We start from the raw sequence: 27600 nt of genomic DNA, 5'->3' as shown, positions 1-27600 counted from the left end.
AGCACGTATCAACGGTCGACGAAGACTATGTAAGAGGTCTGTCATTGGATTTACAAGAGGCCAAACACGCTTTGGATCGATGTCTGGACGAAAATGCCTACTTGCAAAAGGAATTGGAACACATTAAAACCGAACCAACCCCTTCTCCCTCCGTATCGTCCGATTTCAAAATGCTCAGCGACCTGTTTTATCAATTATACGTGTCCTATTTTCGATTACGATTTGATGTCGTGTACGGAAAAACCGTTTTTTCGTCGGAGGAATATATTAGATCCGTGCTGAATAAATTGGATTTCGTGGATCGAAGCATTCGATCCAATATGACTGTGAAAGAATGGACCGATGTTTTATTGCAATACATCAAGTGGGACGTACAAACTCTGACAGGAGGGTTAGATTGGCAGGGGTCGCATACAGCCTACATTAAAGATGAATTCTTAACCTATTGCATGAATCAAACGATTGAAATCATTGACCGGTACGCGAAAGAATTGAGGAAACAGACCGAGATGTTTAGAAGTCCATAAAATAATAATAAAGGGGAACTATGGAATATTCAGAGTTAATCGATCGTATTCTTGCGCACCCGATTTTAAAAGCGGGGATTGACGAAATTGTTGAAAATAACCCGAGAACGTTAAACCTCGTGAGCCGGGAATGGAAAAATATATTAGCCAACAATCCTCAGTTTCAAGATTTTCAAGCTAAAGCGATCCCGTTCCAGCATCCCGTAGAAAAAGGTTATATTCAGATTGAAAATATTAAAGATTTCAATCATCATTATAATATTCTCGTAGCGGGGTATTGGGTTCTCTGCGCTACTAATTATAAGAGGAATCTGAATGCCCATTCTTTCATATGTAAACTCTGTCCTCCTCTGGTGGACATTACCAAAGCCGTGGCCGCCGATCATTCCCAAATGCTGATTTCAGAACAATGTCGGTTCTTCATTGAAAAATGTAGACCTTTTCTCTGTAAAGCGTGTCGGCAAATGAGTCAACGAAATGATCTTAATTCTCAGATGTCTCAAAATCAATGGTGTTTACGCAAAACCAAAGTGTTTGATGGAACGACACTTTTAAACGTGTTTCAAGAAACCCTGGACCAAGAATTTGTGAATAACGATATATTTATTGGTATTTTAAATATTAAAATTAATTCGCGGTACTTTTACGAAACTGACGCTTTGTATTGTAGAGTAGGAGGCATTTGTAGAGATATGATTCTCTTTCAAGAAGATACTCTGAATATGATCGAAAAACCCGTGTTTCAGTTAAATATTTTAGAACCTTCTTCGAGAAATATTATTAACGAAACCATTTCCACTACCTTCGATAAAGAGAAAATCAAAACTGAAAAGGTGGATCCAGACCAGGTTCCCATCAAAAGCAAGATCAATCCAGATCTGTGCAAACCATTCAAGAAAGAGAAGCCTAAGAAGGAGGCTGAGGATGTAAAAGGCAATGAGGATCCAGTCTATTTAGGTGAGGTTTCTGCCAGTTCTATGAAGAACAAGTTTAGTAAATTTGCGTATAAACCGTACGCTCTCAGGTCTCGTCGTGATCTGGATGATCTGGATTAGAAGTTAAAAAAAAAAAAAAAAAACTTTTTGTTAATTTTTATCATGTCTTTAGACATGATAAAAATTAACTACCCTCCCCTTTTTGTCTGGGAATGTTGTCTCACTCTTTCGAAAAACAAACCGTGACTCATTCTTGGAATGATTGCCATCAGAAAGGATGAGTTATAGTCTATTTTTAGAAAGTGTGAGACAACATTCCCAGACAAAAAGGGAAGGGGGTTGTTAATTTTTATCATGTCTAAAGACATGATAAAAATTAACAAAAAGGGTTTTTTTTTTTTTTTTTTTTTTTTTTTTTTTAAGATCTCAAAAATTTTTTCCAGCCGACTCGATCAACAAGACCATCATTTTTTTTCAAGAATGTGTTCTCACTTACCTATTTAAGCCATTCGAGTTTCATTTCAGATCGTTTGATGCTATGGCCTGTGTACAAGCTTCTACATGATGTAAACAGATTCTGTGTCAAGGTATATTACCATTTTGTTTTTTTTTCCTTTTTACATAATAGAAATTTTTCTGTACTGACTTTTTAACCCCCAACCAAATCAATTTTTTTCTCCAAACCTTTTCGCATTTAGCAAGTTAGGAACATCACAACAATCGGTTCAGGGTGACAAATATCTTCTAACGTATAAAACCCAACCCCTTTCTTGTACGCGACATTCGAAATGACGGTTTCGGGAACGAGGTCTAAATTGGGTAGTTTATGAAAATCGAATAAACAATGCGCCAGCAGGAAATTGTAAAAGGGAGAGAATTCCGTTTTAGGGTCGACAAAAAGACCTCCATTCGCCATGTCGCATACCTTTATCTTGTCGAAGAGCGTCGCTACATTTGAATTATTAATATAGTGGTATAAACCGCAAAGACGTTGCTGAAGCGTGCTCTTGAAATGAACCATCATTTCTTCTTGCATCTTCGTGGTATTGTTCACGCCTAAACCAATTTCGTTCGTGTTGCCAACACTTAAATTCCGTAGCAGTTCGTAATGGAAACGCCGATCAAACACATCCATGGCGTTATTGCGTTTCAAGTCGGTCGGGTCTTGAGAATACAGGTGGTTGATATAGTGCTCGATGCACGGGTTGAGTTTAAACGTGAGATCGTCCAACTGGACGTCGTGTAAATCGGGTCGGAAATGTTTATCCAGGAACTCGCGCGTCGGTAAAATGACAGTATTTTTCGGAAACGAGAAATTTTCCTTCACAATCAGGAAAGGTCCAACGACCTTGGTATGCGATTCCGATTCCATTCGATGATAATAAATTTGCAATCCATAAGGATTTCGAAGATGGTTCAGGCAGAGAATATTCCGAAACGCCGAAATATTGTCCGACCCACAAGGAATTTTTCGATTACTAAAAATACAATTGGATTCGTTCATTGTCTTGGTTTCTGAAAATCCGGCAAGGGTCAAGAGACATGCGATTTTTTAACAAGTCTGGAGGCAAAGTCGCTAAACAATTTAAACGATTCGACATTCCTGTCAAACGAGCAGGGGAGGTCGCTAAAGTCGTCGCGAAGAATAAACCCCTTCAAAAAGCTTTTGATAAAGTGTTTAGTAAGAAAGCTCTTCTGACCGCAGGAGGGGTGACGGCCGTCGCGCTCGGTTTTCAATATGTCAACCAATACATTCGGGACAATTCGGGCTGTTTTCTCTACAACGGAGGGGACATGGTTTGTAAACTTAAAAAATTGAGTTGTTGTCAACCCGAACCTGTTCACGGGATCGAATCGTGCACGGGATTTCCTATTCAGCAATGGAATGCGTGTGAAGGGTACGACAACGAGAAAGAGGATACGTGTTGTCGATTATGTGATTGTCAATATCACGATTGTACACCGACGCAAGAATTGAAATGCCGTCGACCCACGATCGGAGAAGCTTTAACGCATTTCAGTCAAGACGTGACGGGTTCCATCACGAGTGGTATTTTGGATGTTTTGGGTAATATACCGTACCTAAAACCAATCTTGTTGGGAATCGTTCTTGTCATCATCGGCCTTATTATTTGGAAATTCGTATAAGAAAAGATGGATATCGTTACACTTCAATCCTTAAAGACTCCTATCGATCACCTTCTTCATCATAAATATCGTCCTCGACTGAATATTGTGATGCCTCAATATATCAAATTTCATAAATTTCCGCCCTTCACGAGCCTCGTCACGCTCGAACTGGTGCGCGATCCAGAAGTACGGGAAGCGGTGCGAGACTATATTCAAACGCTGTTTCGAGAAAAAGAGAAATACGGCTATTTGTATTTTTTGAGTGAACAAAACCTCGTACTTCCATTTACAATTCAATGGAATACAGAATTGGTCGTGGATCCATTGAACTTTTTTACTATCATTACGGAAATAGATCAGATAGCCGACCAGTTCGCTCAACGGGGAGATATGACGTACGAAATAACTCGCGTTGAAATACTCTATTTTTTAGTGTTGATTGTGAATATTCAACTCAATTGGATCACGGTCGATTATTTGCTAGGATGTAATCAGATGTATGATTACTTGATTGCTGCTCCTAATCGAATCTTGACCAATTCCGAAATGGAAAAGAATACAATATGACCTCCAAGTGACGAAATACTTCTTCTTCAACCCTCCTGAGCGATCTGAAGTAAAACTTGAAATGTTTAAATAGATAAGCGAGAGTCCATTCTAGAAAGAATTTTGAGATGTCTTGCCAATCGAGTCGGCTAGGAAAAATTTCTGAGAGCCCAGAAAAATTTCTGTAGATGAAAAAAAAAAAAAAAAACTTTTTGTTAATTTTTATCATGTCTTAAGACATGATAAAAATTAACTCTCTCTTCTTTTTGTCTGGGAAGGATGTCTCACCGTTTGAAAAAAACAAATCATAACTCATCCTTTCTCATGGCAATCATTGCAAGAATGAGCCACGGTTTGTTTTTCGAAACGGTGAGACATCCTTCTTCGGAACGGTGAGCCAAAAAGAAGAGAGAGTTAATTTTTATCATGTCTTAAAGACATGATAAAAATTAACAAAAAGTTTTTTTTTTTTTTTTTTTAGAAATTTTTTCCAGCCGACTCGATTCACAAGACATTTCAAGATGACGTCATCGTTTCAAGAATTGTGTATATCAGTGGATAACTTTCGCACTTCTTGTGAGTTGAGTTCCTAGCTGAGCTAAGGGAATCACCATTTCTCAATCTACAGATATTTGTTTCGTTTTTTTTTCTCTTTACAACAGAACACATGGAGAGGAAACTGGTCGTTCCATAAATTCAATTCTTAACCGGACAATATCGAGAAATTTTCGAGCTTCCCGACTTAGGCGAATGACGATCGGGGACGATGAATTTCTTGGTACAATGATACCTTCTTCTTCTTCGGTTTCGACCGTTTCGGCCGAAAAGCCTATTTTATGTCGAGCCAAAGTTAGAGCCAATTGAAAGAGTTTCAGATTGCCGTACCTGATTTCTGGATCCGTGGAACGATTTTGATGATAAAATTCCAGCCATGATTGAACCAGGTAAGGTAGCATAGGGTTTAGCAAGTGGAACTGGTTTTTCTTCTTCGATTTTGGTCAGACACCATAAATCATGAGGAATGGAAGCATATCGAACTCGGTGAAGCGCATGCTGACAATCGTATTTGTAACTCTCGAGAAACGTCAATTCGCTCACATCTGTGACGGGATGGAACAGACACGCCGTGTTTCTATTAGCAGGTTGTTTCGGATGAGATTCGAGCATGACATAACTTAAACATAAGAAAGCCTTTTTGTATTCAAACCCGATGATCGTCGAACAGAGTACGACCGGTTGGAGTGGATACGTGGTTTCTGGTTCGTAAAGAATAGGAATCCAGTGCACGGTCGTGGGGATGGCTTGATATTCCATGTACCGCTGATACGGTGATCGAACATATAAAATCGTTTCCGGTTCAGAACCGTTGACGACGAGTCCAATGCATTTCCCGTTAAGATTCGATCCAGTAGCATTTTCGAACCCGATTTGAAACGGGTATTCGATCAAGAGTCCGACCTTCTTAAGCGAATTTCTCTGATCGTACGTATTCAAAATATCTTGGACAATATATTGAGGATGGTGCTGATACGTCCATTGTTTTTGAATGAGCGCCGTACTCTTATTGTACTCAATGGGAAACGGGATGGGTTTCTCAGGATTCACGGACGGTAAAAATTCAATAAAGGAAGACGGAAAAGCCGTTCGCGTTTTCAGAGGATCGTAATAAACGTCCGGTCGATCTTTCCATTCGTTGATGAAATTATGGACGAGGTCATTCTCGTGATGGACCTGGTTGGATAAAAAACAAAGACGATACCTTTTCCCTCCGTCATCTTCTGGTAAATGTAATCTGGGCCCGTTATCATCATCAAAGTAATGTCCTCCTGGATACGGTATATCCCATTCGTCTAAATAGAGAATTGTATGATTATTTTGGGAGCGGTACACGTTTTCGAACACGGGATTTTGTAAATACCGTTCGATCGTTTTAGGATCTTTCACAAAAAATGGTGTGGCGAAATGTTTGAAAAGATGGAAAGAAAATTGTGGGAGGATTCCGATGAATTCGGGATCGTGGGGAAAATGACCCGTTCGTTTTCTAAAAGAAGGATCCATGATGCATTGCGTTGAAGAAAAACGGTACACGATAAGTCCGACATTTTACAATAGGCGGCTAGGGCGAGAACGAGTGGTTTCTGACTCGGGACGACTTTATCGAAATGAACGAGTTTTCGAATCACAGAAGGTTGAAGCCGCATATGGGCTAAGGGAAAAAAAATCGTATCTTGAATCACATTGAATCCTCCTAAATGCAAGCCATGAAATTGGCTGTAAAGTGTAGGTTTGTCCTATGACAAACCGGTTTGTCCTATGAGACACACTACATTTAAAAGGTAAGGATTTTAGGATCTTTGTTATTTTACGGTCAAGGAAAATTTAAAAGTTTTATGGAATCCTTATATTTTTTTTAATCAATTTACTTTTTAGGTACCAAAAAAGGATTAGATTAAAAAATATAAGACGAAGTGAAAAATAATAGATAATAATTAATAATGAAGGGTAGGAATCAAGATGGATACTGAGGAATCTACAACTTTATCTGAAAGGAAAAGAAAAAGAAAAGCATATTTGAAACATTATTGGTCACTGGAACGAGTAAAAGAAGCAAATCGATGGAGAAAACGAGAAAGGCGAAAAGATCCAAACGTTCGATTCAAAGAAAAAGAATACCAACGAATGAGACGATGGAAATGTTTGGATAACGCTCTTCCTAAACATAGACATAAGCCTGACAATACAGTATTCAAACAATGTCCGTCGATGGAGGAATGTCAAAATATTATTAAACGTATGAATATTTCGGAAGGAACACGAGCTAAGTATGAATTTTATTTTAATGAATTCTATGATTGGTATCAAAAACATGGTGACGGTATAAAATATCATTATAAAAGAGCACTAGAGATATATGAAAAGTATCTGACTGAGGAAAAGAGGAAATCGTATAATAAAATAAAAAATAAAATCGTGTTTTCATACCGTTTGCTCGGTGAAAAAAGGGAGCGCTCGAAACAAATTCATATTAAAAGATGTCAAGGTCCTCTTCTTACATTAAATGATCTCAAAAAACTTAGAAAAATAGTTATAGATCGCTATGAATATGAAGAGATGGCTTTATTTATTCTTGTCATTCTTGAAACTGACTTAAAAGCAAACGAAATTTTAAAACTTCTGAACGAAACAGATCTTCGACGACATTATGCAGAAAAGAAATTGGCATCGTCCAATATATGGGATCAACGTAATCGGTTTTTATATGAATTTTTGGCTTGGGTTATTGCCGGCCCACTTTTCCCTCGATCATTAGATGGTTGCTTAAGAAAATTAAAACGATTCTTTCGAAAGTATTTTCCGTATCGACCCTTTAATCCTTCCTATACCATCATTAAACGTTCCATGAAAATTGCAAAATATCGTAAATATATACGAGAAGAAGCTAAAAAAGAGATGAAATCAGTGTAACTAATGGGAATCAAGATGAATATTGAGGCATCTACAATTTTGTCTGAAAGGAAAAGGAAAAGAAAAGCGTATATGAAATGGTATTGGTCACAGGAAAAAGTAAAAGAAGCAAATCGATTGAGATCTCGAGAAAGGCGAAAAGATCCAAATGTTCGATTCAAAGAGCGGGAATACCAACGAATGAGACGATGGAAATGTTGGGATAGCGCTCTTCCTAAACAGAGACATAAACCTGATAATACAGTATTCAAACCATGTCCGTCAATGGAGGAATGTCAAAATATTATTAAACGTATGAATATTTCGGAAGGAACACGAATTAACTATGAACTTTATTTTAATGAATTCTATGAGTGGTATCGTAAGCATGGTGACGGTATACCAGATCATTATGCTGACGCCTTAAAAAAATATGAAAAATATCTAACTGAGGAAAAGAAGAAATCGCTTAATCAAGTAAAGAATAGACTTTGGTTTCTATATCGTTTGTTAAGTGTTAAAAAGGAGCGTCCGAAACAAACTAATACTAAAAGGTGTCAAAGTTCTCTTCTTACATTAGATGACCTCAAAAGACTTAGAAAAATAGTTATAGATCGCTACGAATATGAAGAAATGGCTTTATTCATTCTGGTCATTCTTGAAACCGAATTAAAAGCAAAAGAAATTTTAAAACTTTTGAACGAAACAGATCTTCGTCGACATTATGCAGAAAAGAAACTGGTGTCATCCAATGTATTGGACCAACGTAATCGGTTTTTGTATGAATTTCTAGCTTGGGTAATTGCCGGCCCACTTTTCCCTCGAAGATTAGATAGTTGCTCAAGAAAACTAAAACGATTCTTTCAAAAGTATTTTCCGAATCGATCCTTTTGTCCTTCCTTTACCATCATTAAACGTTCTATGAAAATTGCAGGTTATCGTAAATATATACAAGAAGAAGCTAAAAAGGAGATGGAATCAGTAACACAAGAGTCTATTCTTTAAAAAACTTTCAAAAAATATAGGGATCATTACTTTTATGGATTGAAAAAGATAACCAGATTGGATCTTCAAAAGCACTTCGTAATCTGAAGTAGAACTCAAAACACTTAGATAGGTTCAAAAAAATAGGATAATCATTTCTTTCTAGTAAAACAAAAAATAATTAAGAAGGAAAAATCTCTTACCTTTATTGAAGCATTTGTCGTAACGTAGAAGCTGCGTTGAAAGATGTTACCTCTTCAGCAGTACAGACTGATCTGTAGGGAATGTCGGATTGTTTAAATAGATAAGTGAGAGTCTGGATAATTAAAAAACCACAAGGATCAAGTCGATCGAATTGGTAGGAAAAATTTTCTGTAAACTTAAAAAAAATCCCCCTTTTCGTCTGAAATTGATGTCTTCAATTTTTCGAAATTGTGAGACATCATTTTCGGACAAAAAGGGGGGGTAATTTCTAATTACACCCAATGTAAGATAGAGTCACGGTTTGTTTTTTCAAAAAATTTGAGACATTTTCAGACGATTTTTTTTTCAACTTACTCAATTGATTTGGTCCTTACATTTTTTAATGATCCAGTTCATTACGGATCCCGATAAAACCGAGCTATATTCCTATGCACACACTGAGGTTTTCCTTGAATCATAGCCTTTACTTGTGGAAATTGACACATGCATTCATGCTGATTGAACCCCCTATAGATAAATGTACCATTTTGACAAACGTCTTTCGCCAATTCTCCACAATCCGGTCCATTGTAAAAAGCTGGATCCGTACAGTAACACGACCACTGATAGAATCCATTTTTTTCGGTAAGAATAATCATACCTCCTTTTTCAGTTTGACACGGGTAAGGATTCAGTTTGGGCATACAGAGTCCTTGAACACATTGCATTTCTTCCCCGTTTGTGCAAAGAAAATCACATGTATCCACACACCAGACTTTTTCTCGTCGACAATCTTTAAGCGGTATAGATTCGTTCATGGGGATGGAATCCGATTCTATGACAGAAGTAGGAAAGAAAAATAGAAAGAGACCAAACATCATCAAGAATATATACATTTCAGCCATCTTTTTTTTCTTTGGAAAAAAACAAAGGATAAGGATATGGAAAGACGAGTTGATCAACACGAAGAACGTCGATCTTGTCGTCGAACGGCTCTTCAGTCTAAAATTAATACTTGGCGAGATGCTTGTACGGCATGCTTTAAAATCATGGATGATTGGGCCACGATCGATTTTAAAAAATTCCATTTCATATTTGAACGATGGGTCTCGATTCTCAATCGTATCTTGGAAAATCCAATTCGTCGATTGGACCGTTACGAAATGTCCATGTATTATTGTGAAGAGCCAGGAGGACCCAAAGAGGTTATTCAGTTATATATTAATGAAACCGAAACCGAGGAACGAAAAATTCCCGTCTACGTTATTTTTAATCTTTTCGAGTTTATTAAAATTCATCGCAATTACTGCTTAAACTATTCCACTTCGAACAAGATGCTGGTAGATCAAAACAGGGGCACGATCAATATGAACACCTATTATGCTAATCAGGTCAATGTAGATCAAACTCGATTTTATCGTAATGAAACGACATGGCAATTATTATTCATCTTTACTTTACATGCCTTGGCTCATTTAGATGTGTTTGATTTATACGATCATGCTTACTATGATACACACCAGCACGTTCGAGATTCAGTTTTCTTCCGATTATATTTCTATGGACAAGTCATTTGGGGAATATAAAGCAAAAAAAAAATGTCTTATCCTTCCAAAGTTCCTATTGAGTATGTTCAAAAAGTGTTAGAAGAGAAATTAAATCGAAACGTGCGTCGTTCTGAATTGACAGGGACATGTTCGTTGGGGCACGTTTTATTCGACTTGTCTCATTTATAAAAATTTTTTCCCCGCTATAGTCCAGAAGAGTTTATAAAGTTTCGAGACGATAAATTTATAATCATTCCGGGAAATTACTGGTATGACGCTATGAGTGAAGAACCTCGTGTCCAAGACTATGTAAAACGTTTCTTAAACCGTAATAAAGTAGAAATAAATCCAAATATGCGGCGTCGATCTCAACGTCAACGTTCTAGAAGTCGATCGAGAAGTCGATCTCAAAGTCCAACGAGAGTCCGAACACGATCTCAAAGTCCAACAAGAGTCCGAAGTCGATCTCCAAGTCCAACAAGAGTCCGAAATCGATCCCGAAGTCGCTCTTCGAGTATAGATATACCCATTCGGCATTACTTGGCTCCTCTACCCAAAAAAAGAGGGAGAAAGAGAAAGTCTAAACTCAAAGCTCGTGTTGGCTACGATCAAAAGTTTATAAAAGCCCTCGAGACAAACGAATCGGGTCTGATTCTAAAACCGACTCGAGGAATGGATCGAGATTTAAATTTGCCGGGATCTATTTGTCGGGGTATTCGCCAAGTCTGTCGCTACAAGGATCCTCAAACGAAACGTTACATCAATTTTGTTCGTGACGGGAGTGAAGACGATGAGTACGTGCTGCAACTGGAATATTAACAAATGATGGGATTTTCTAACGGATTAAAAGCCAGCGGGACAAGAGCCTTCCAGTGATCCGAATAATATAAATTATAAGGATCGTAATCATATACATAAGACGGTAAAATGGCTTTATCGGTATGATTCTTCCAAGCATAATCATCTAGAAGGGACAATAATACTGATTTAGAAGTGCACGGTGACAATAAACCTTGAATCATGCGTGTTTCCAGTAAAAGAGATGAACGGGGTCCAAAATATTCGGGATCCATAATTTGATGAGTGATCTTGGCCGTTTTATAGTTATACACCCATAGTCGTATGGACTGGGGTAAATATCGAGTACTTTCGTCGTGAGTTAAGTTCAAAAATTCTCGAATGGCAGGAATGTTACTATTCAGATACATTATGAAATTATAAATTTGTTCTTCGAACATCTTATATTTAAACATATCAAATTCAGCAAGATGGTGACTGGACAGTTTAACACGAAAACATTTTTCCGGATATTGATTTATATTAAAATCTTTAGGATCGATTTGTCGTCGAATAACCAATTTACTACTCTCGTCCGAAGTGATAAATTCCAGTTTATATGGATTGGGTTCTTCTAAATATCTTTGATTCAACTCGAAACATGGGGAGTCAAATCGTTTTACTTTCCCGTCTGATTTATAAACCTCTTTGTAATAAATATCCATGACCACATAACCCAATAAAATGGGATATTTTTTCTGTTTCAATAAATCGAGGACGAGTTGTTTATAATCCATCTTCTTGTTTATCTCGCAGAAAGCCACGTTCGAATGAGTTGACGAATAGGCTCATGGGGCATGAGTTCTTGAAAAGTATCTAAAACCTCGGCCAGACTGCGTTGTCGACTTTTACAAATCAGTTGATGCGTTACATCGTTGAAGACGACTTTCTCGGAGAGAATGCATTGACCACGACATTTCTTCTTAAAATAATCCGGATGCATGAGTTTCACGTACCGAATAATGTCTCGAGTCGTTCGTCGTTTCAAGAACCGATGCCATTTCTTCTCGTTTAAAAATTCTCGATGACCGATGCGTTCTCTCTTTTCCACATTCAGAGCTCCAATATCCACGAGCACGGGATGATGGTCCGTGTACACAAAAGAACATAATTTTAAAACGGGAGCCGTTCCTCCGAGTCGATAACAAATACTACACAAGAAAACAATGAACGTGTAAAACGTTTCTGCTAAATATTCCGGTTGAAGAATGCGAGCACTATAAAGTCCAGGATTCATTTCAAAGAGACCTATTGTATATCCCGAACGTTCTCGGAAATGCGTCGCAAAAGGCAACACATACTCCGAACTCAATTGTCGATGAAGAAGGATCAAATCGAAAAAATGTTCGGGCAAGTCACAAGAGCTGCTGGCACTGTAAGATCTCCATTGCATCGAGTGGGAAGTAAACAGGCAGTGGAATCGTCTTTGATTGAAATTATTTAAAATGAGAAAACAGGCATAATCAAAATGCCAAGGACATTTGGAAGGAGCATAATAAACAATTTCTTTCACGTGTTCAATAATAGTATGAGTGGTGGATCGACTCATCTTCTTCTTTCTTTAAAAAAGAAAGATGGTGGTGGTCTGTGTCTTAGATATGGATGAGACGCTTGGATACTTTGAAGGAGAAACATTTCAAATTCGACCCAAAACCAATTTCCCGATCCGTCTCTGCAATATCGATATCATTTTGTGGAGTAAAGGTTCGGATGATTATGTCCAGCGAGTGATCAACAGTTCATTGCACGATATTGCACGATATGCGTATCGGATATTTGGCCGCACGCAATGTGAAAAGTCGTGCCGAAAATATAATATTTCAAAATGTTCGGAACATATCAGAGTCTTGTACGATTACGACATTCTTTTAATTGGGGTCGATGATAACGTCAATGAAAATATGGACGAGCGCTATGATTTAAGAATTCACGTGAAGCCGTACAAGCAGATAGATCCCCGTGATCAAGAACTGTATAAAGTCGTGGAAAAAATTACCCAATTTTGTATAGATCATCAACGAGAGTTGTAGATGAAGCGAGATAGGGTTTCTGCTATATCAGCTGGGAACCCCATTCCGTATAGAGAAGTGAGTACGAGAAAGTTATGTGTATATAGTTCTTGAAGCAATGACGTCATCTTTAAACAAACCAATAGCGAGCCAGTTTTAAAAAATGATGATTGGGAAAAGGTCGGTTGAAAATCTGGCTGGAAAAAAAAAAAAAAAAAACACTTTTTGTTAATTTTTATCATGTCTTCTAGACATGATAAAAATTAATGACCCCCCTTTTTTGTTTTCAATGATGTCTCAGCATCATGTTTCTAAAATACACCATGACTCACCATTTCTAAAAATAAAATTCCAAGAAAAGAATGAGTCATAGTTTATTTTTAGAAATGGTAAGACATCATTCAGAGACAAAAGGGTGGTAGTGTTAATTTTTATCATGTCTAAAGACATGATAAAAATTAACAAAAAGTTTTTTTTTTTTTTTTTTCTTTTTTACTCTCCAGATATTTTTGTTCCAGCTCTCACAAAATTTTTCTCCACTCGACTTCATCAACCAAACAAGACTGCAAAATTCTTTCTAGAATGAATTCTCGCTTATCTATTTAAGTCATGCCATTTTCGCTTGAAATCAGTTTTTGCTGCTGAAGAGGTAACATCTCCTAAGGCCAGTAGTCTAATAACCAAGATACTACATTCTACTTTGTTCGAAAAAAAGAAATCTATTGAGTAAGAATGGATTATTCGTTGATTATCAAGAATATTCTTTCTTCTCCCATCCTTGAGAAAGCTATCGACGAATTAAAAGAACGTCAAGGTGCTCTCAACTTAATATGTCCCGACTGGGAAGATGTTTTAAATCACGATCCGCTGTACGAGACACATTGTCAACAAAAAGTTCAATTTTCCAAAGGAACTCGAAAAGATACTGTTCACATCCGAAACATTATTGGTTTACAAAATTGCTATAATGTTCTCGTGGCTGGTTATTGGTATTTGAAACCGGGGGAGAACAATAAAACAGGAACTTCGTTCATGACTCGACTGTGTGCTCCTTTAACTAAAATTGGCGAAAGCATGAAAGAGAATCCGCAACACAAATTTGCGGAGAATTGTCGTTTTTTCATGGACCGGTGCGATCCCGCGTTTTGCTCTGCTTGTAAAGGAGCCCAAGATAAATTTCAAATTCATAGAAATATGTGGTGTATACGAAAGAGTCGGATCTTTAATGGAGAGGGTTTAAAAAATACTTTTCAGTGTTCGATTGAAAATATGTTTGGTACGACGACTTCTTTTCTAGGTATTCTAAACCTTCAAATTTCTAACCGGTACACGTTCGGAGAAAATTCGTACAAGATAGGAGGTTTAGTTCGCGAATTTATCTTATTTAAAGAATCTGTTCTGTTCTCGACCGATCTGGATATTGAAACTCCTCTTTCCCTCCCTGTAGTCGAAGAGATGGAAGAAGGGGAAGAGAAGTGTCCCGAAATTATCGGCATTCCCAATTACTTCAAACCCGTTACTCATTTTTAAATAAGAAGAAAGCATTTAGAAATGGATTTATGGAAAATCCATCTTCGACATTTATTATCCAAACGACGTTACCGATTTTTTGCCAAGATGGCTCAAAAAGAAATGGATCAACTTCCCTATCTCACCCCTCATAATATGTTTATTCATCGAGGTTTATCGGAATCGCTGTTGAGTAACAGTTTTGTGATTACCGATCATATGCTTTCCAGCATTATACACCGAAAAGATAATATTGATCCTCAGTACAGTCAATATTTGAACAAAATCGTTCCTTGCCGCAATTTTAATCAACCTCTCCTCCTTCAGTTAATAGCCACCTCGATCGCGGAAAAGGTGAAAACGGAACAGAAAGAATTACCGATGGACACAAGAGGACTTCCTAAAGACCCAATAGAGGATCCAAATGCTAGAAAAGTAAGTGTTATTAAGGGGGGTCCAGGAACCTCCACGGAGGATGCACTGAATCAAATGTTTGGCGTAAACAAGTAATTTAAAAAATAATGGACGACCCTGTCAAAATGGTGAAGGCTCAACGAAACGATATGGTCTACAGTGTTCGAAAGTATTTATTATCGATCCATAATCTACAAACCAAATATAAATTTTTGCAATATTTTGAACAAATAGGGGCCCAACGAGATAATGCCGGTCTGGTGCATGAAGATCGAGGCGATAAAATAAAAGTTGTGAACCTCTATTGAAAAAAAGAAGATGACGCTTTGGATATTTCTTCTCGTCTTTTATCTTTACCTGATCATGATCTACCTGTTTCGAAACGAGTCCCAAACGACTACAACCCCTCCTTGGCAATCCATTTCCTACCACCCTCCTCAGCGGACGACGCTTTATTCGACTTGCATTCACGCAACCGATTGTGACGACGATCAAATATGTTTTCGGGGTGAATGTCTTCCCAAACTCCTTCCCCATACCACTTGTTCTTCAGCTACGGGAGAGTGGGTTCTGGTGAATCTAAAAGGATTGAAATTCGCGACCTGTTTTTGTAAATACCCTCATCTCGTCACGCAAAAAGAACGCGGAGGGAATTGTGACGTAGACATTGCTTGCGGATCTCACGGCCGATTAGAAAGTTTAGACAAAGATCCTTTGAAAGAAGGTAAATGTGTTTGCGATTTTGGATACAAGCCGCTTTTGCAAGGTTTCGGGTGTGAAGAAATGACCGCTCACGAACGATTAGCGTTTTCGAAGGAAGAAGAAAAAAACAACGTATGGGATCCGACCGTATTTTCCGAAAAGTATCTCGCGTCTTTCCAAAAACCCGGTTACTTCCCGCAGCCCTGTTCCTTCGATGCTTTTACAGGTCAGCCTTTAAAACATACTTTTTATCATGCAGAATTTAAAAGTTGTGTGTGTGATCCGAGGTATGGGAATATCGGGGTGCGACTCGATCATCCCTATTATTTGAAAAATAACGATAAGGGCTATAATGCTTGCGCGAATATTTTTAAAAGCGAACCCGATTCCCCGATCCATCATGTGAAACTGTTTGCCTATTTCTACATGTTTGATTATTCGCCGGTCGCGTTCATCGAATTTGAAAATTTAGACCCGATTCAATTATCCTATCCTTTCAATTATTACGTGGTCCAATCCAAGAAACACCATCTACAAATCGAAGAAACGTGGCCTTTTGACTACATGCAATGTGTTTTTAAGTACCTTCCCTTTACGGTGCATACGCGTCACTGCCACGAAGATCCTATTTTTCATGTTAAAACGTGCTACGAAACCATTATTCGACAAAACCAGCTCACGCGTTGCCAGTTGATCGAGCAAGAACTGGATGGAAAATTAAGTCAACACGCGAACGCCTACACGCTCCTGTATCGATATCCCGTATGTCTTTTTTCAGAGGAGGATCGACGCGTTCCCGAAATTTATCAAGGCCATGTTGTTCTCAATCCTTTCCATTTACTGTTGAAAACCCTCCCAAACCTTCTTCGATCGAACGGTATTCAGATGAAACCGAATGAGGAAGGCATGTGGCATGTCACGTTCGCTCGAGCTCCTTATGTAGAAACATATGCGGCGACGTTAGATCCAGCCATCTTTCCCGATATTAAAGGAGAACCCACGAAAGCGTTGGGAAAAGGTCATTTCTTTTAAAGAGAAAGAGAGAGAAAATCAAAATAAAAGAAAGGGAGACATATAATCAAAATAAAAATGAAACGCGCTCATGAAGAATCCGAAAAGGAAATGGACCATGGAGAGGGGGAGAAGGAGGAAGAAGAACCTACCCATAAACGAATTAAACAGTCGGACGTGTCTCTATTATTAGAGCTTCAAAATAAACACACAGATCCCGGTCAGCAAATGAATCGAGAATTGGAAACGGCTCGCGAAAAATATCTCGTTTCTTATCTACGGAAAGTCATTGAAAAACTGCCCATGAGTAAACACGTTCTAGATTCAACGACCGAAATTCCAGAAGGCTACGAAGGATTTTTAAAAATGTACAGTATCGCTAAAACATGAGTCCATTCGGAAATTCAGTTAAAAAAATTGATGGCGTTTAATTCCATCTTTGACATGTTGAATGGCGTGATCGGGAAAGTCATTCACGATAAATATATCGCTCCATATTTAACGAAACTTGTTACCGATCATGATTTGAATCGGGCTTTTGCCGTATTCCAAGAAACTCTGCAAGCAGACGATACGAATGTATCCACGGAACTCCATTGCGTTTCGTTTTTGATTCAAGACGAATTGTCAAAGAAGGAACCTCTCAAAGTCCCCAATCCTTTGTATAATCGTTTCACACAGCAAATGTATGCCGTCAGTAAATACGTGACAAGTATATTAATGGCGATCGCAGCGAATCATGCAACTGCATCTACGCCTGACTTTGAAATGATCGGAACACCTAGAAAAGGAGAAAAATAACCAATGAAAAAAAAAGCTTAGGAATACGAAAGTCCATTAGTAACAAAACATGACAATGTCAGTTGGAAAAATTTTCTAAAAGTTGAAAAAAAAAAAAAAAAAAAAAAAACTTTTTGTTAATTTTTATCATGTCTTTAGACATAATAAAAATTAACTCTACCCCCTTTTTTCTTTTTGTTGTGAATGATGTCTCACCCTTTCTAAAACTAGATTTCTAAACGAAAGAATGAGTAATATCGTTCTTGGAAATTTATTTTAGAAACATGTTGACACCTGATTCAAACCAAAATAGGGGTGAGGGGTGGTAAAGTTAATTTTTATCATGTCTAAAGACATGATAAAAATTAACAAAAAGTTTTTTTTTTTTTCAGCCAGTTCAATGTGGACAAGACATTACCCTTTTTTAAGAAGAATAAACTTTCACTTAACTATTTAAATCGTCAGTCAGTGCTGTGGCCTGGATCCAAGCTTATACTCCATCATAGGAAAAACCTTTTTATTTGGGTCCATATTCTTAAAAGAATTTCTTTTTTTGAATGTCTACTCTCCATTCGATAAACCACGCAACCAACACCAGAAACACGATCCATCGAAACTGAAATATATAGAAGAGTTTAGGAAAGAAATGAAATCCATGGAATATAGTTTCGGCCGCTTCATGATACCGTAAACGCCGATCAAGGTTGACGAGCTGTTTAACCGGTTCAGGAGCGATTAATAATTGTCTGTCTTGATTCACCAGAATCACGGAATGAGCCCAATCCACCTCATTTAAAGAAAAGAAAGGGAGACATATAATCAACATAAAAATGAAACGCGCTCATGAAGAATCCGAAAAGGAAATGGACCATGGAGAGGGGGAGAAGGAGGAAGAAGAACCTACCCATAAACGAATTAAACAGTCGGACGTGTCTCTATTATTAGAGCTTCAAAATAAACACACAGATCCCGGTCAGCAAATGAATCGAGAATTGGAAACGGCTCGCGAAAAATATCTCGTTTCTTATCTACGGAAAGTCATTGAAAAACTGCCCATGAGTAAACACGTTCTAGATTCAACGACCGAAATTCCAGAAGGCTACGAAGGATTTTTAAAAATGTACAGTATCGCTAAAACATGAGTCCATTCGGAAATTCAGTTAAAAAAATTGATGGCGTTTAATTCCATCTTTGACATGTTGAATGGCGTGATCGGGAAAGTCATTCACGATAAATATATCGCTCCATATTTAACGAAACTTGTTACCGATCATGATTTGAATCGGGCTTTTGCCGTATTCCAAGAAACTCTGCAAGCAGACGATACGAATGTATCCACGGAACTCCATTGCGTTTCGTTTTTGATTCAAGACGAATTGTCAAAGAAGGAACCTCTCAAAGTCCCCAATCCTTTGTATAATCGTTTCACACAGCAAATGTATGCCGTCAGTAAATACGTGACAAGTATATTAATGGCGATCGCAGCGAATCATGCAACTGCATCTACGCCTGACTTTGAAATGATCGGAACACCTAGAAAAGGAGAAAAATAACCAATGAAAAAAAAAGCTTAGGAATACGAAAGTCCATTAGTAACAAAACATGACAATGTCAGTTGGAAAAATTTTCTAAAAGTTGAAAAAAAAAAAAAAAAAAAAAAACTTTTTGTTAATTTTTATCATGTCTTTAGACATAATAAAAATTAACTCTACCCCCTTTTTTCTTTTTGTTGTGAATGATGTCTCACCCTTTCTAAAACTAGATTTCTAAACGAAAGAATGAGTAATATCGTTCTTGGAAATTTATTTTAGAAACATGTTGACACCTGATTCAAACCAAAATAGGGGTGAGGGGTGGTAAAGTTAATTTTTATCATGTCTAAAGACATGATAAAAATTAACAAAAAGTTTTTTTTTTTTTCAGCCAGTTCAATGTGGACAAGACATTACCCTTTTTTAAGAAGAATAAACTTTCACTTAACTATTTAAATCGTCAGTCAGTGCTGTGGCCTGGATCCAAGCTTATACTCCATCATAGGAAAAACCTTCTTATTTGGGTCCATATTCTTAAAAGAATTTCTTTTTTTGAATGTCTACTCTCCATTCGATAAACCACGCAACCAACACCAGAAACACGATCCATCGAAACTGAAATATATAGAAGAGTTTAGGAAAGAAATGAAATCCATGGAATATAGTTTCGGCCGCTTCATGATACCGTAAACGCCGATCAAGGTTGACGAGCTGTTTAACCGGTTCAGGAGCGATTAATAATTGTCTGTCTTGATTCACCAGAATCACGGAATGAGCCCAATCCACCTCATTTAAAGAAAAGAAAGGGAGACATATAATCAACATAAAAATGAAACGCGCTCATGAAGAATCCGAAAAGGAAATGGACCATGGAGAGGGGGAGAAGGAGGAAGAAGAACCTACCCATAAACGAATTAAACAGTCGGACGTGTCTCTATTATTAGAGCTTCAAAATAAACACACAGATCCCGGTCAGCAAATGAATCGAGAATTGGAAACGGCTCGCGAAAAATATCTCGTTTCTTATCTACGGAAAGTCATTGAAAAACTGCCCATGAGTAAACACGTTCTAGATTCAACGACCGAAATTCCAGAAGGCTACGAAGGATTTTTAAAAATGTACAGTATCGCTAAAACATGAGTCCATTCGGAAATTCAGTTAAAAAAATTGATGGCGTTTAATTCCATCTTTGACATGTTGAATGGCGTGATCGGGAAAGTCATTCACGATAAATATATCGCTCCATATTTAACGAAACTTGTTACCGATCATGATTTGAATCGGGCTTTTGCCGTATTCCAAGAAACTCTGCAAGCAGACGATACGAATGTATCCACGGAACTCCATTGCGTTTCGTTTTTGATTCAAGACGAATTGTCAAAGAAGGAACCTCTCAAAGTCCCCAATCCTTTGTATAATCGTTTCACACAGCAAATGTATGCCGTCAGTAAATACGTGACAAGTATATTAATGGCGATCGCAGCGAATCATGCAACTGCATCTACGCCTGACTTTGAAATGATCGGAACACCTAGAAAAGGAGAAAAATAACCAATGAAAAAAAAAGCTTAGGAATACGAAAGTCCATTAGTAACAAAACATGACAATGTCAGTTGGAAAAATTTTCTAAAAGTTGAAAAAAAAAAAAAAAAAAAAAAAAAAAACTTTTTGTTAATTTTTATCATGTCTTTAGACATAATAAAAATTAACTCTACCCCCTTTTTTCTTTTTGTTGTGAATGATGTCTCACCCTTTCTAAAACTAGATTTCTAAACGAAAGAATGAGTAATATCGTTCTTGGAAATTTATTTTAGAAACATGTTGACACCTGATTCAAACCAAAATAGGGGTGAGGGGTGGTAAAGTTAATTTTTATCATGTCTAAAGACATGATAAAAATTAACAAAAAGTTTTTTTTTTTTTTCAGCCAGTTCAATGTGGACAAGACATTACCCTTTTTTAAGAAGAATAAACTTTCACTTAACTATTTAAATCGTCAGTCAGTGCTGTGGCCTGGATCCAAGCTTATACTCCATCATAGGAAAAACCTTCTTATTTGGGTCCATATTCTTAAAAGAATTTCTTTTTTTGAATGTCTACTCTCCATTCGATAAACCACGCAACCAACACCAGAAACACGATCCATCGAAACTGAAATATATAGAAGAGTTTAGGAAAGAAATGAAATCCATGGAATATAGTTTCGGCCGCTTCATGATACCGTAAACGCCGATCAAGGTTGACGAGCTGTTTAACCGGTTCAGGAGCGATTAATAATTGTCTGTCTTGATTCACCAGAATCACGGAATGAGCCCAATCCACCTCATTTAAAGAAAAGAAAGGGAGACATATAATCAACATAAAAATGAAACGCGCTCATGAAGAATCCGAAAAGGAAATGGACCATGGAGAGGGGGAGAAGGAGGAAGAAGAACCTACCCATAAACGAATTAAACAGTCGGACGTGTCTCTATTATTAGAGCTTCAAAATAAACACACAGATCCCGGTCAGCAAATGAATCGAGAATTGGAAACGGCTCGCGAAAAATATCTCGTTTCTTATCTACGGAAAGTCATTGAAAAACTGCCCATGAGTAAACACGTTCTAGATTCAACGACCGAAATTCCAGAAGGCTACGAAGGATTTTTAAAAATGTACAGTATCGCTAAAACATGAGTCCATTCGGAAATTCAGTTAAAAAAATTGATGGCGTTTAATTCCATCTTTGACATGTTGAATGGCGTGATCGGGAAAGTCATTCACGATAAATATATCGCTCCATATTTAACGAAACTTGTTACCGATCATGATTTGAATCGGGCTTTTGCCGTATTCCAAGAAACTCTGCAAGCAGACGATACGAATGTATCCACGGAACTCCATTGCGTTTCGTTTTTGATTCAAGACGAATTGTCAAAGAAGGAACCTCTCAAAGTCCCCAATCCTTTGTATAATCGTTTCACACAGCAAATGTATGCCGTCAGTAAATACGTGACAAGTATATTAATGGCGATCGCAGCGAATCATGCAACTGCATCTACGCCTGACTTTGAAATGATCGGAACACCTAGAAAAGGAGAAAAATAACCAATGAAAAAAAAAAGCTTAGGAATACGAAAGTCCATTAGTAACAAAACATGACAATGTCAGTTGGAAAAATTTTCTAAAAGTTGAAAAAAAAAAAAAAAAAAAAAAAAAAAAAAAAAAAAAAAAAACTTTTTGTTAATTTTTATCATGTCTTTAGACATAATAAAAATTAACTCTACCCCCTTTTTTCTTTTTGTTGTGAATGATGTCTCACCCTTTCTAAAACTAGATTTCTAAACGAAAGAATGAGTAATATCGTTCTTGGAAATTTATTTTAGAAACATGTTGACACCTGATTCAAACCAAAATAGGGGTGAGGGGTGGTAAAGTTAATTTTTATCATGTCTAAAGACATGATAAAAATTAACAAAAAGTTTTTTTTTTTTCAGCCAGTTCAATGTGGACAAGACATTACCCTTTTTTAAGAAGAATAAACTTTCACTTAACTATTTAAATCGTCAGTCAGTGCTGTGGCCTGGATCCAAGCTTATACTCCATCATAGGAAAAACCTTCTTATTTGGGTCCATATTCTTAAAAGAATTTCTTTTTTTGAATGTCTACTCTCCATTCGATAAACCACGCAACCAACACCAGAAACACGATCCATCGAAACTGAAATATATAGAAGAGTTTAGGAAAGAAATGAAATCCATGGAATATAGTTTCGGCCGCTTCATGATACCGTAAACGCCGATCAAGGTTGACGAGCTGTTTAACCGGTTCAGGAGCGATTAATAATTGTCTGTCTTGATTCACCAGAATCACGGAATGAGCCCAATCCACCTCATTTAAAGAATCCACGTTGAATTTTTCTGCCGAGGGGTAATTGGGATAGACATGTTCCGTTACATATCGTAAATGCGCGTCTAAGAGTTGAGCTGTAAAAATAATATTTTTGGGATACGTTAATAACAATTGACTTCTTAGAAAGTCTTCCTGATAAGGAATCCAAGCTGATGAACGATCAAGAATCGTTTCCATCATGATATTATTTCATCTACTCTGTTTTTTTCTTCTTTACCTATTCCAATGTTTCATGTACCGAAATTTACTCGTCTATTATTCGGGACAATCGATCCCTTTACATTTCAATCTTCTTCAATGGTATCGACAAGTCCATCAAGAAATCACATAATAAAGGAATCATTAGTGGATAAAACAATGTTTGGTTTTAATCTTCGTTCGACTCTCGCCATAACCATTTTAATATGTCTGGTGACAACACTGGTCATCATGGCCCTCATCGTATATCGTCTCTCCTACGGCAGTGTGGCTTTCGTTTACGATGCTGCTGATCCGAATAAAGTCATGACCAAAGGAACGACAGCGAGCGATTTCTGGGCCAACAATAAAATGTTGCTCATTACTCCAACGGTTGTCAATGTGATCAATATACTAATGGTCGGTTTATTACTTTACGTGTAACCGAAAAGAGAATAAAGACTAGATTCAAAAATACATCACGATGGATACAAAGGCTATCATGGTAATTATCTTATTAGGAATTGTATTTGTCTCGTTACTCAATTTCGGCTACCTGGCAACAGCTATTTACAGTGATGCGACACCCAAAACAGGAGCCGAACATTTTAATCAACGCAACTGGATGTTTTACGGAAATATAATGCTACATATTATTGCTCTGATGCTAGGTGGAGGCATTTTTATGAAAAAGTAATGATTTAATTAAAAAAAATATGACAAGACATACCCAAGATGAATCCAAAATCTTTCAGAGAAATACTTTCATAGATAACGATGAGTCACTCGTATTCATAAACACGTTCAAGGTGATGGATGGACGTAACTTCAATCCAAGAAGAAATATACCAACAGCTGCTTTCATTGACATCTTGCCCACTCAAGAAGGAAGAACAAGAATGATCAGAGTCAGCTAGAAAAATTTCCCAAGAGCTGAAAAAAAAAAAAAAAAAAAAAAAAAAAAAACTTTTTATTAATTTTTATCATGTCTTCTAGACATGATAAAAATTCACTCTACCCTCCTTTTCATTTTGAATGATGTCAACATGTTTCTAAAAATAGATCTCTAAGAATGAATCATACTTTTCTTGGAAATCTATTTTTAGACACATGTTGACATCATTCAAAACGAAAAGGAGGGTAGAGTTAATTTTTATCATGTCTAAAGACATGATAAAAATTAACAAAAAGTTTTTTTTTTTTTTTACTAGAGAATATTTTTCTCAGCTCTCAGAAATTTTCCCAGCCAACTCGATTGACCAGACATCACCATTTTCTTACAATAATGAACTTTCACTTATTTATTTAAACCATCCCAGTTTCACTTCAAAAAATCAGTCTGTGCTATGACCTGAATACAAGCTTCTGTTCAGGTATGTTAATAATATATTTTTTGTTTCTTTGGCTTTTCGCGTTTAGTTTATGTGATTCGTCTTTCGCTATAGAGATCCAATATTTTATAATGGCAATTTTGATTTAAGATGGTCACCATTTTCGCCATTTTCCGTAGCGCTTGATCTGCTCGAGTGTCCATGTTGCGTCTATCTTCATAAGACATATCTAAATACAGCTCATTGGCGTTCGGTTCAATATTTAGGTGATACACTTCATGATTGCGTTCTTTGTCCATGAGAAACTTGAACACATCAAATTCATTTGGCCGGCGATCTGATTTGACCGGTTTCAGGACTCTCGGACTGTAAAGTCGTTTCCCCTTCGGATCAAAGACGAAACCCGGACAAGGTCCACCTTTTTGAGAACGAACTTCCACCTCGTCCGGTTCGACATCTTCTTCGATCTGTCGGCCATTGTTGGAACGATACTGTAATTTAAACCGTCGCCAATTGTCAATAAACGCGTCGAGAGTATCCTCCGATTCTGGAAAATATTGTCGGTAAAGCGTTTCGGCTTGAGTTTGTTCTTCGGGTAATAAATTGGCATAATCCACATATTCAGTGAACAATTTCCGGAAAATAGGATCTTTCTCACTTAAATAAGTGGCCATTTCATCCAACGTCATTTCGTATAACTGTTCGACAAAATTCATGATGGAAGTGCTTTTTTCTTCTTATTATTATTATTGAATTTTCAAAGCGGACATTATATCTTCCATTCTCTCACATTGATAGCGGTATTTTAAATATTTGAAAGATGTGATGGCCATGAGCGCTAGAAAAATGACGAGCGTTAAGACCGTGAAATGAAATTTAAAGTGAGTTTCTTCCTCATGCACAATGAACACGCAAATGGAATAGAGTAATCCGCCCGCTAAAGCAAAGATACCGAACGGTTCTAGCTTCGAAATATTCATGGGGATCCTAAAAGCGACTGGGCAACTCTCAAGTTAGTAAATACTTTATTCCAAAATTCTTCGTGAATAGCGAGCGAATTTTCTAAAGAGGCCTGGAACGTTTCGTACTGAGGCAGAGTTTGAGCAAACGATAAAATACAGTCTTTGGGACTCTGCATCGGCGTATAAACTAACCATTCGCGTAACCGGTTCCACGTCTCGGGCCAACATTGAATTTCTTGTTGAACCGATCGGCAATCGAGGGACCGAACGTTTCATTCAAAAACCAAGAAATGCAAGCTACAGTTTGTTTCATAATCGTTTCTGAATTCATGGTTCCTTATTTTTAAATATTTTTTTTTCATTTATTTCAGAAAAAGAAAAAGAAGAGCAAAGAATGAATCATTTAGACGAATTGTTTCAGTACCTTCTCCAACACAAGAAAACAATTGTGTTTGGGAACCTGAGTCGATTACCCTATGTGATCAACGATTACATTTCCAAACATTTATCCCACCTCACCATTTTTGTCATTTGTCCCTTTTATACGTACCCGTCTTCCCCTCATGTGCGTGTGATTAAACCGGAAGAATTGAGCACGAACACGTGCGATTTATTATTCTACATTGAACCTTTTCCGCATGCCGTTTTACACCACGACATTAAAACGGCTCAACACCTCGTCATTTTAACGAGCCACATGATTTTTATCGATCGATACCATACGTGTTCCTATTTATCCTATTTTCATTTCCCGGGAAGTTTAGAAAGGTATATGGAAAAAACCAAACAGCTGATGGATTTGGAACAGACGTTCCTTTACAAAACGGATCTACCCGAAGTTAAAGAGTCCAAGAAAGCTCTTTCGATCGCTCCTAGTCCTACCCTGGATCGATGGATCAGTCCCGAGAATCCCGATCCGACTCCCTTAGAAAACATGTCATGGATTTTAATCGATCTCACGTCCTTCCGGAATACGTCGTCACTGTTATTTCATTTTTGGACAGCCTTTGATTACATGCTGAATCATATCGATCGCATTGAAGGCTGGCAATTGTGTTTTAAAACGTCCGCGGAAGCTCGTGCTTATAAGAAACTCGTTCAGAAATGGATCGATTATCTCTGTTGTAGGGAATTCCAGCACGGGAACGTGTTACAATTGAATGAAATTCTCTCCCTCACGCCTTTTTATCGAGCAGGGACGGTCGATCTTCCCATTATTTTAGAAAAGAAACGATTCGGACCTTTGAAATATATTCTTTGCACATCGGTTCAAGATGCGTATCGAGCTTCTATGCGATATAACTTAGATCCTGTCGTCGGATCCGTGTTTCGATTGAAATAAAGTCAGAATGAATGATCCTAACGAGGATGATGTTTCGAAGGAAATTCCACCTCTTGGAACACCCGCAGTTATTTATTATGACGATATTCTACCTTCACAAATTCAAAACCAAGTCGACCTTCCTGACGATTTCGAACTTCAATTTCCTCTCCACACGTATGCCAAATCCGATGTAACCACTAGCCCTTACATTATTCGACCGTCCGTTTCTCCTTCTTCTCGAAGTTCGAGTCCAAGTTCAAGAAGAAGTCCAAGTCTAAGCAGGAGCAGAAGTCAGAGTCCAAGAAAAAGAAAAAGTCAGAGAAATCGTAGTCGTAGTTTAGAAATACGTCATTCTAGAAGAAGAAGTCCTGTAAGAAGAAGTCGTTCGGCTTCCTTTTCATCGTCTGCATCTTCTTCTTCCTCTCCTTCCAATATGAATCGTAGAGGAACACAAAGACCCATTCGTAGAAGACCTATGAGAAAACGTCGAGGATACGTTCTTGGATCTCGAACCGTTCGTGTGAGTCCTAATCGATTGCTTCATAAATATGGTAACCATTCCATTACGTTTGTGACCGAAGGTGGGGCCCACATACGAAATAAGAAAATTCCCAATAAAGCTTGTCGATATCTATTAAGTCATTGCTCACGACGGCATTCAACAGCTCGAGATCGATTGCCACGACAAGCTCGTATTGTTTTGAGAAAGAAAAGAGCTTAAACACAACGAGTTGAAAAAGAAACAATATCCAAGCAATTCACAAAAGCCAAAAAACAATTCAACAAAATAATAAAGTTCACTTACCAAAATGTGTATATAAT

Source organism: Stegodyphus dumicola, chromosome 2 (assembly GCF_044657685.1).
Source record: "Stegodyphus dumicola isolate Sdum_Otavi_A_Nest chromosome 2, ASM4465768v1".
Lineage (NCBI taxonomy): Eukaryota > Metazoa > Arthropoda > Arachnida > Araneae > Eresidae > Stegodyphus > Stegodyphus dumicola.
This window is presented reverse-complemented; position numbering follows the sequence as displayed.